Here is an 11,847-nt window from a genome sequence, read left to right on the forward strand (position 1 = left end):
CAAGCCCTCCTCCTCCTGTTACTTTTAGCATAGTCCTGGGTGTTATTGCTTTTATGTAATGGAGTGCTGGGTGCCGATAACAGGAAGGAAAAAAAATCACATCCCTTCTGAGCTTCTCTTCCTATTGTTCCTACACAATTACTGTTGGTAATTATGGCACCGAGAGAACTGGTGACAGACAAATAAGATATTGTGCTGAACTGAGACTTTTGACGTCAGCAAATGGAGGAATTCTACATGTACAGCAAGCTATTATTGCCCTCCACTGCCTCGACAAGAAGGATGAGTGGCAGGAAATGGCCTGGGGCGGACTTGAACTCGGGGTACTGTAACAGGGACCAATAGTTTTGGAACATTTTTACTTTCAATCAGGCATAAAGGGGGGCTTGAATAACCCCAAATAGATCAAACACATTGTAGATTATTTCTAAATGAAGGCTCTAAATCCTAAACTGAAATGTAAATATGTGGTTCCTGGCTAACCTGGAGTCATCTCCAGTGTCCTCTAGAGCACACTGAAGAGAAAACCTGAACAGCAACAAGACATACTGCACATAAGCAGAGGCATGCACACTCAAGCACAAGTGTGTTCAGCCATATCAGCCATGGCATTCCAACCCCTAGCTTGGGTGGAAGAAATGATTTAGTTCTCTTCCTCTTGATAAATGCATACCTTGACTGTAGTAAAATGAGGGGGTACAGAGAAGGAAATATGAGGCACCTGAAGCAGTGAAACTAAGGAGACAGGCTTTGGTGGTGATACTTCATGGACCACCTCCTTCATCTCTGGTGCTGTGAAGACAGATAAATCTCTTTTTTTATGGCAATTCCATCATCAGGCATAGGAGATAGAGCACCCGCTGCCACGGTGATGACGACCCACCCCTATCACTGCACCTCACAGACCTCAAGTATAGGGAGTTATGTTTGACTGCCTGCCCTTCTTATCAATCAAGACCAAATATGAAAGGCCTTGATTTGTGTCATCTTTTTGGCTGAAATGGGGGGTTACACTGTGGGCTTCTGATGACACATGTTAAACACATTCAACAAATATTTTCCATGTATACGGGTAAGACTGTGTAGCAATGAAAATACATAAAGTCTAGTGCACGCTAAAGGGAAAAAATACATTAAAAAACAGAGAGGATTAGTGCCTCTTATTTATTCAGGAAAAAGATAAACATGGAGAGAAACTTGAAGAACAAATTAACAGACAAATGAATGCGTTTGTAGGATTTCACCTTCCATGGAGATGGAACAAATGGCTAACCTCAGCAGCAATGGGGCCGTGTAAGCTAAATCACATCAGTATCTTTTTTCCCCCTCCTCCCAGTGAGAATTGAGAATGGGAAGGGTAGGCTTCTCCCATGATCTACTAATAGCTCCAGGCACAAAGCTGTCCATCACCCGGCTACAGTTCCCTTCGTCTCTGGGTTAGAGTCAACGTGAAGATAATGTCAGTCAGATTAGCTGCAGCAGTGACAGATTTACTCTTGCTGTTTGCACCCAACTCTTTCAGTGAACAAAAACTTAAAGAAACGCTTCTATATGCATTTCAGCAAGAAGTCGACTTAGTTTGAAACCTTGAGACACCGCTAATAATGTCATGGAAACACAGTTTAAATCATAATGGCCCAAAATGTGCTTTTACAAGCTACACATAATATTCAGTTCACATCTGAAGCGTGTTTTCACTTTTTCCTTTTCCTTTCATTTTTTTCCTTTTTTTAACTTCGGCATTAAAAGTATCCCCGTTGAAGTGAAATTTTCATAAAACACGCAAACAACGGATATGATAGCAGGTCGCCTGCCTCATCCATGGCAGCTGTCAACCTAGGCTCGTGGTTCCCTTCTTTAGGTTAGAGGTCATCCAGCTGTGCGCCCCTCCCCCATTTGCCTGTCCCTCTGACACAGCAGATGTGGTTGGACCACCGTGGTGGGGGCTTGACCACATCTGGCTCTGATTACAGCCAGACAATCCAGCTTTATCAGCTCCATCCACTTTGCTGAGCTCTGCTACACTCATTCTCCCACAGGTGACGTGTGACACATTCTCAACTCACCAATATCTGCTTAAAATGATGATTTATGTGTATTTGAGCCACCAAAACTAGGTTATATCCTGCTAATGTTTTATTTTATTTAAATTTTTATCCACAGTTTTGCACATGCTCACAATATCTGACTTGAAAATGTTATTAATACAGGTAACTACACTTTTCCTATCTAAAGGCATATTAAGTCTTTATGTTCTTTTCACCCCCTATTTACTCCAACTGTCCTCCAAAGGAAAAGTGATAAATTCCTAGTTGTCAAACAGTACTAATGACTTAATGACATCCCCCTGTCTCTAAGGACCACTGCCAAACCCTCATTAATTGTAGTCAGAAGTGAATCCTTGCCTGCACTTGAACATGTCTGTTAAACTCACAAATCGTGACAATAATGTCAGCTTTGGCAATGAGCAAAGCATTTTGTTGTTACCCTGCCTTAAAGCCATCTTTGCTTTAATAAGCAGTCACATGACCTCGGTAAAAAATATTTCACACTTGCAGAAAGAAATCCCAACATCCATAAACAGTGGAGTTTGAGAAGGGATTTTGTTGCACACAAGGATCATTGGCAGCAGTTTATTTTCCCAGGGTGCTTTCCCCATTATCTCCACCCATTTGCCAAAGAAATCGCCAAAGCCCGTAGTTCCCGTGTTACCCTGAGATATCTGAAGTCACTTCAAATAAACATTTGACAGATGAGATGGATCTCCACAAATATGAAAATATGAACCCGAAATTGAGACTGTCATGAGAAATTCATGAATACAAAGCCTGTTTTAACCATTATGAGAGCACTCGGTGCATCAGTGACAGTGTTAATATCATAGTCTGTCTAATGTAGCATGTCTACATTTGATGTAGTGTCCCATTCATATCATGCCTCTCGTGGCCTCGTGTCCATATTACATCTCAAGCTAACAGGAGAAATTGTCAGGGTGGTTATCACAGTGCTATAAACCCTTCCTGACTTTTTTAATCCTTGCAGCTATCATCACCCACTTTAACCCCACTCAACCCTAGCAGCAGCAGCAGCACAAAGCTGGGCTACTCTGCAGGCTTGCACATGTCAGAGGTCCCTATGCAGTCCACTCACAGGGACACAGGCATGTGCACTAAAGCTGTCACCGCCTTCTACTGCAGCAGCGCTTGAGGTTATCTTCCCCACAGAAGTCCCAAATGGCCCTCTGAATGACTTTTATTTCCTCTGCTTTAAAATGTCTTTAAATCAAGATTTGAGATTTGCGAAGGGCTAAGCAAGGGATCCGAATTCACACAAAGATATTCATCAGCTTTCAGAAGAGGTCAAGATTTGGTGAGGTGCAGTGAATCACAGAGTATTGAAGAAGACTGGTTGTAGTGTAAAGCCTAGACCATGGATGAGACTGTGGGTTTATGGATCCTATCAGCAACAGGAGGAAATGGGCGAGGTTTGTTGCTCTTGAACTGTGAGAACAAATAAACAGAATGCTAATTAGAGAAGTTCAGTTGTAAATGGCCTCCCGCTGATGGTGAAAACGGCCATTCAGCAGTTGTAAATGCAGCCCAAAAGGTCATGCAAGTTTGTTGTAGCAAATTTGATTTGTTTTTCTTTCTAACTCTTTCAGCTGAACGAAAGAGGATAGGTGTATGCATATCACAGACAATAGCTAATGCTGACGAAAAAATAGCTCCATGTAAGGGTGATTAATTTTGAATTATATTTGAGCAGAAGTGAGGTTTCTTCTAGTTCACCATTAGAGGAAAATACTTTCTGGTTTGTTGAGAAAATCTAAAATTAAGACACTGGATGACTCAGTATCTGACTCAGACCAGAAGTTATTTCTACGTGGTTTTATAAGGATTGTGCAAATAAGATAAAAGCTAGTAATTGGTGAGTGTTACTGGTACTGGCATGCAGATTTTTTATTTAGTTTTTTAATTTGGAGGTTGGGGCCGGGTTTGGCCAATGCAACATTTTCTTTTACAGCTAACTGGCTGCTGGCTAGCTTTGCATTTACCATAAAGATATAAATGGAATCTACAGTGTAGTAGTTTACACATTTCTCTAACCAGCAAGAAATCCTCCCCTGGGGGTTGTTTCAGGAAGGGCATCCAGTATATTAAATAAATAAATAAATATGCAAAATCAAATATGCAGAGCTGCCCGCTGTGGTGATCTGTTGTGAATAAGGGAGCACCTGAAAGTGGCTTTCTACAGTATGTGATATTAACCTTCTCTACAACAAAAATCTGAGCATTACCCTAAACTAGTCCTTTTAAAGCAAAGAAAGCTTTTTAATTTACCTGATATCAGTTGGCACCTTGTTGACACATTTCCTACACCTGAAAGAAAAAAAATATATATGCAGATGAGATTGCAGAGCTGCAAATCATTCACACCAATCGGATTCTGTTACTGTGGAAGTAAACCTGCACCAAACTGGTAATCAGGTGTAAGTAACAAATAACCTTACTTTTTTAAGAAGTGGAAAATCATTTAAATTTGACGTGTTGCCAAGTGGCTGAGGAGTTTGCATCTTTGTAGGTTTCATCAAAGTGACCCAGTTGGTTAAATATCCAACATGTGTGAGAGTGTTTACTTTTGGGGGAGGAGTGAAGGTCTAGGGGACTGCAGGGAGCTAATTAGAAGCTATTCTCTAACTCAGGGCCAAATGGAGCAATTATCTGGCCGAGTGAGTAGATAATTCCCTCCCATTCATCTCCCACTGTCAGTGTCCTACTACTAACCAACCTGCGCTGAGGATCGGGCACTGGGGTCTGTTGACACCTAACGTCTCTCTTCTAGCCTCTACATCCCTCTCTTGGAGGTAACCATGCTCTCTTTTAACAATAGGATCACCTAGCTTATAATTCCTCCCATGGCTGTCACATACCATTGCCTACCCCCCAGCAGGATTTATGACTACCACATCTCAGATTCAGCTAATGAGTCTGCTGGACAGTGGTGGGAGAGCTGACTTAAAGACATGATTAATGAAACAGCCTTATAGGCCCCATTCTTGAAAGAGAAAAAAGCTGCAACATATGGACCTGCTGATTGAATTAGAATTAAACATAGGGTTGGCAAATGGACAAAAAAAGTACTTGATTACTTGCAAAAACAAAAGCTTAGCCACAGTACATGTTAAGCACACTCTTTCTCTATGCATGACTTAAAACAGGTGATAAGTTTGATCTAATTCCATTTTTTTGGAATGCTATATTGTGCTATGTCAAAATAGCAGGCCTCTCTGCAAACAGGGAGTCGCAGACCTCTGTCCAAAGTTTGACTTTTTGCTGCACATCCCAGGTCGACAAGAAAGTTCATCCTGCTGACAGAAGGAGTTATTTATTACTGTGAGTATCTCACTTATAGCCAAGACAAAGAAGGCATCCTTTCAACACATTTCCTACACTGAAAGAAGTGTTGAGAAAACAGGGCTAAAAGACTTCACTCATGCAGAACAAAGTATGTGAGTCATGGCAACATGTAAGCATAGAGTCATAAGAGTTGGCTCGAAAAGACAAAGAAAGGCTTACACCAAAATAAAACATTTATTTTCTTGTTTTAAATATCTCTTTTTGACTTACAGTAGGCAAAATAAACTTTTTGCGAACACACTGTCTTGGGTTGTTGTTACATAGCTTGCGTTCTCCATGCAGTCATTGTTGGTAACATAAACTTATAAATGTTATTTAATGGTACAGTGGCTGTGAGCAGTCAATAACAATCAAAGGCTCAAATTCATTCAAAAAGGACAAAAAACTTTTCTTTGGATTCAAGTTAACTAAGAAATATTTGTTTTGCATACATACAGCATATAATAATAGAACAATGAAAGTATTTGTATCTGCTATTATGTAATTTAGGCGAACTTTTTCATGTAATTGGTCTCTGTGAATCCATTCCCCATGCTATCAGTGTATTATTTCTACTATTTTGTGTTTTAATTTAGTACATATTTGTTATATAAACATTTCTAAACGTTAGCATCCTGACTGGGTAGCATCTAACACAGCTGTTCAAAAGAACACTGGAAACTATTACAAAACACAAAACACAGTTGATATTTAACCGATATAGCATGTTTGTTTTCTGCTTTTTCTCAGACATCTGCAAAAGCAAGGCAGATTTTGGTCAGGTCTCCGTGTCTCCACAGTGGAATCAGACTCATTCTTGTGTGTTTTTTGGGTCTGCAGGACCCGTTTCAACATTTACCAAAAGAAAAATTATGATTTATTAGTATTTCAACCTCAGATTCCTTATCTTTGGCTTATTTTCTGTGAAATAACACTTTTGGAATCATTTTTTACGCATTTATATTATGTCTGAGTGTGTGTGTGTGTCTATTTGTCTATTTGTGTGTGTTCCTGCTCTTGCTGCACAAATTCCAACATTGTTACATTTTAGGCATCTACACCTGCCTCCTGCACATTTTATCCTCTGTCTTGTGGGAACCATTCAATTTTTTGTCACACTACATTCTGGCTACATACTGGAGATGGGACACAATAAATAAACAGCTTTGCCTATGCAGCCACGTACTCACCAAGATGCCAGAATTTTTATTTTTGCCGTTATTAGACAGGAAATTGTAAACGAGAAGGTGGGGAGATAGTGAAGGGGAATGAAATACAGGAAATGGTCTGTATTTCAGACCCAGAACCCCAGGACTGAAACCTTCAGTACTCAACCTGGTGAGCTATCAAGTCAGCACCATCAATTCGAGTCTTACAGTGACTTTGAAGACAAGGATGAGCCTGACCAGAAGTCAGCTCCAAAACAGTCTATCACCAGTCACAAAGTGGAGAAATATGAATGTCAAAAAGTAATGATGTCAAATGGTCTCATTGCCCAAGGAATTAGCCACCTCACATGGCTGCCAACAAGGACCAACACAAACATTTGATGTACAGGACATCAAATCTCATTTTTAGCTTTTCATTCACTTATATCACCATTATGATCATTTTTTTCATTTTTTAATAACATATCACATCAAAAAAATTGCACTTTTACTTATAAGTAGACTTTTATATGTTCTCTGCTTGGAGGTGAAATAAAGTAAACATCTGTTAAGTATTTTTACATATAGTTTTATAGCTGTAAACCCCAAAATATAATGGCTCCACCAGAGTAGCAAAAACATGAACACCACACAAAGGTTAATAGAAGCCACATCTATTGCCTCTGCCACCTGAGAGGGGTCACTGAGGAGGAGGGAGGTTTAGGAATGTCTGGTACTGGTCTGGGCGCCAGTAATGAAATATTCAATCACTGAATATGGAGAGAACTCTGAAGACAGCACCGGGCCTCCCCTGTCCTCCCTCTTCCAGAAATACATGCCCTGTCACACCCCAGTAATCCGTGCTCTCGGATTTGTTGCATGAGGGAACTTCTCACTTGACAGCCAACGAGCTCTGTGTGGCAGTGCTACTTTTGAAGACCTTGCATTCTCCGTGCTCTTCTGCCGTTTGTTGTCTCACTTCCTCTCCTATCCTTGCAGCTGAGGTAAGCAGGCAAAGTAAGAGGAAAGGGGCGGCGGCGTCCACATGACCTTGAAATTAGTAGAACTCCTGGGACACAGCTTGCTGGGTGGGACTACATTGGCAGCTGCTGGATTTTTCCCTCCCGGGTGTACAAGATTAATGCATGCACTGGGGGTTTCAGGGTTCTGAGGCACTGGGGGGAGCTTTGGGGGGCATGTGCAGTCGGACCAAGAATGATTCAAGACAGTTCTGCACACTGTGAGCTGCTCATATAGGATGTCCTGCAATGGCATAAGAATTTGCAGGCTTTGTCCATAAGTGTCATAAGTCATTGTAACTGAGTGCATGAGCAGTTGTGACCATTTATAATGCAGTTAGCTGTGCATAAACAGCAAGGGCTGGACTGACTCAGTTGGGCATCACAACACTGCTTTCACACTCGCACATATGCACAACCCAGGGATGAAGAAATCTTCCACCTTCTTTTATTCCCCCTTGCTGTAGTACAGTGATGCAACTGTAAGGAGTATAACACCACCGCTAACATGTTTTATATATCCATCCATCAAATATACCTGCTTATCTTTTAGATAGTTGTGGCAGGGAAAGAAAATTTCCCAGCTGATATGAGAACAGGGTAATCGCAGGGCTGGAACATAAAACAGGCAATCATTTACTAAAAATATCTCCTAATCAGATTATGAATCTGGCTAATTATTGCAAAAAGTGTTACTTGCATACATCTTTTATGTGCCCCAGGCAGCCTTTTTCATTACCTTCTGAATCTAAACTCTTCACATCTTGTGTAGATTTAGCAGAAAACCCGTCTATAACATGTTTTCCAAAAAAAATGAATCGAAGCCTTCAAAGTAACAGGGAAATCTGCCAGTTGCTGTTGAAAAAATGACCAAAAGCATTACAAACATTAACAAAAACAAAAAAAGAAATAGCATTTCTTTTTTTTAAAAGTAATCAAGAAAGCATGCACTTATTGTATTAATGGAATTAATGCATACTTTATTTGACCTCTCTTTATATTTTTTCAAGTTTTTTTGGAGTCAAAATTTCTTTTCCTTTCTCCGTTCTGATCGACTATCAAGTAGACGTGTAAAACACATGGTTTGGATTTGCATTTAAAATATAAGGGAAATAACAGGGTTTTTTTCCAGCTTGTTATAAAATTATGTACTCAATAAAAAAGTGCACGTGCCATTAAGTTCCAATGTCTTGTGTCACTCGATGCCCTCAGTAACAAATCTTCAGTGGCCATTTTTCCCAGACTTCAGCACTCCAGGAGGTCCAACAGTAGCACTTTGAATTGAGCTTCCAGACCTCAGCTGCTCAGGCAATCAGTTTGGTTCCTTAAATTTGGGTTGACTGTAGCTGCGCACACACGTGTGTTTGTTTGTACACTGTGACTCTGTGTAGCTTGTGGTGTGCGAATGTGTTGTAGCGTGATGCATTTATCATATTGGTGTGACATAAATCCAATGGCCTCAGGTTCTATGTGTCACTAACACGGTCAAATAAATACTGCAAATAAAGGTGTGGACTGACTGACATGTCATCCGCTGTTTGACTTCTGTATGTATACTCAGGCCATATATAGCTATTTATCCAACTCTATTTTGATTAGGTGAACAAATTGAGAAAGATAAATGCTAAAACGGTTGGCTCGCTTGCACAAGATGTATATTTATCCTGGCACTGTGAAGTCCTTTATAACGCTAATCCTAAGAAGTTTTCACGTGTAAACACTATTGGAGATTATGTAAAAACATTTTAAGATTATGTAAAGGAGCAATTAGTCAGCAATGCTGCTGGCTGTGCAGTATTCACAGAGGTTGCTCACACTGGCTGAACTCACCAAGAACTTTCATCTGGTATTAATTGAGATATTTCATTTAAGTTTTCTCCATCTCACACGTGTGTTTGTCTGTCTTTCTGACAGGCGTTGAGGGAAGAAAGCTACTCCACATTCTAACAAAGCAATCCTGTGTGCTATAGCCTAATCAGTGATTCGCCTCTTTTATTCCCCAGCTTCTCTTTTTGTCTGAATTCCCTTTGACCTCATGACGCTGCACGGAGTCACAGCATTAACCGGGACTTAGGCACAGCCCATTCGGGCCTCTTGTCTTAGGAGCGCCTGCAAAGGTACCCAAGCAGACCAAATCCTGGCTTGATTTCTTCATATGAACTAATTTCCTTGTGGTGGTTCTCGAGTTCATGGTAATGTAACCTGAGGAGAGCATAGACCGGGGGACTCTAGGGGATGAAAGCATCCAAAAGCCTGAGAATTAACCCCTCGGGTCAACTGCATTATCCACCTCTATTTATAGTTAAACTTTAATTTTTAGCGGGTGAAAAAAGGCAAAAAAACAGGATTACAGGGGTCACAGCAAGAGATTTGCAGTTAATTAAATCAATTGTAAAGATTGACAAAATCTGTGGCTTTTCCCCCTCCAATATTCCGTCTGTTCAGTGACATCTTAATTAAATTACACAAATATATTTCACAATCAGTTGTTGTTTCCTTTCCTTTTTAAATCAGAGACTTATAAAGACCATATTAAAAGCTTAGTTATCCCTGATTCTATTAAAGCACAGGGCTGTAGGAGGCAATGTGATAAATAGATTATCAGCAGTTGATCTACATAGAACAGAAGAATCATTTGAGTCTTTTTTTACAAGTTTATTACTTTGCTCTTTATAAAATCTACCAACTTTAATGCAACATATAAGCAGCAAATAGGAATGCAAATGTGGTACAATGCTAACATTTGAACCCTCTTTGCTTTGACAGACACTGTAGAGGAAATTTGCTGAACTATCTCGTCAGCAGTTCCTGAATTATGAATGCATCTTAAAATATTCAGTTTTAAATATTTTTCCTCTAAATGTTTTGGAATTTCCACTCAGAGGAAGCAGAGCAGTCTGGACAGCTATATTTACTTAAACCTCAACACAGAGTCAGCTACTACTAATATTGGTTGTGCTGTTATCTGATTGTGTGTTTAAGGGCATGCGTGTGTGTGGAAGCAATGCCAGCACAGTGGAAGTGAATAAAAGCTGCGAATAAAAGAAGAATGAAAGATGAAATCAGCTGCCACATATGCCAGTTAGTGAGAGAGACATAGAAACAATCCTGGTGTACACTTTCTTTAGGCGTCTTGTAATCAATCTAAAATGCACGAGATGGCTTAATAAAGGCACCCCCCCTCCCATCCTAGTCATGTTTAGACATTTGAAATTATAAATATAATGACATGCACAAAATTTCTACACTTTATCTGGCAGAGATCTATATGAGAACGTTAATGTCCAAATCAGTAGAATATTGCAGTAGAGCAATTTTACCACGCAAGCTCCTTAATACAAAGGCCATATAAGGTCACACTGAGCCAGTGTAATAGCACAGGATCCAGTTGTTTCATAAATTCACAGTTATGTGTTTTTAATGCTCTGGACGCTCTACTGAGGTGCACGCCGTAAACTAAAGAATGCTTTTCCAGTGATGAGAACATGTCTGATTCAGGCAAGCTCCCATTGTGTGGTAAGAAAATTAACTTTGGACAAAGCCCTGAACCGTTTCTCCAGATACTTTCCAGAGGTGATGTGTCAAAATGGCTTTAGTGTACATATGATGAAAAATTATAGTTTCCACATCGGACTGGCTCAAGATTCACTTCTAATCTAATTTTGATGTCTCACAGTCTGAAAATTTGCTCACAGGTGCACATCTAACAAATTCAGTTTCTGGTTTGAGTGGAGGAGGAATTGGCATTGTAAAATAAACTGGCTGTATTGCATACTTCACCAGTACTTTCACTACAGATAATTAAAAGTTAGAAGTCCATAAAAGAGGGCTTACTCACCAGTCGTGGCAGGACTTACTCACCAGTTGTGGAAGGAAAGCGACTAATAACATTAACCATGACTATGTTCTATGTTCTCTGTGCCATTGAACTATGTATTGTGAGACATTTGCAGAATACTCCTTTTGTTGAACAGCTGCATTGAAAATGCCATAATTTGTGTTATTTGTTACTTGTGCATTCCCATGCTGCAGTACTATTTGGCCTTTTGATACTGTCGGCAAACTGATATTCTCAATTGCATTAAGAAAAGTAAATTATTACAAGTGGTCAGTTCTGTGTATGTGGTAAAAACAGTTCATTTTAGCCTGTTGCTAGGTGGTTACCAGGCAATATGTCATAATACATCACGCATAATTCAGCTTTTGTGGATATAAATTAGATGTTACTGTTGTGAAATTAAAATGATATGATTTTTATATGCTGTTTTAGGTGTAGAAATGCTA

This window comes from Oreochromis niloticus, linkage group LG18, assembly GCF_001858045.2.
Source record: "Oreochromis niloticus isolate F11D_XX linkage group LG18, O_niloticus_UMD_NMBU, whole genome shotgun sequence".
NCBI classification, from domain to species: domain Eukaryota; kingdom Metazoa; phylum Chordata; class Actinopteri; order Cichliformes; family Cichlidae; genus Oreochromis; species Oreochromis niloticus.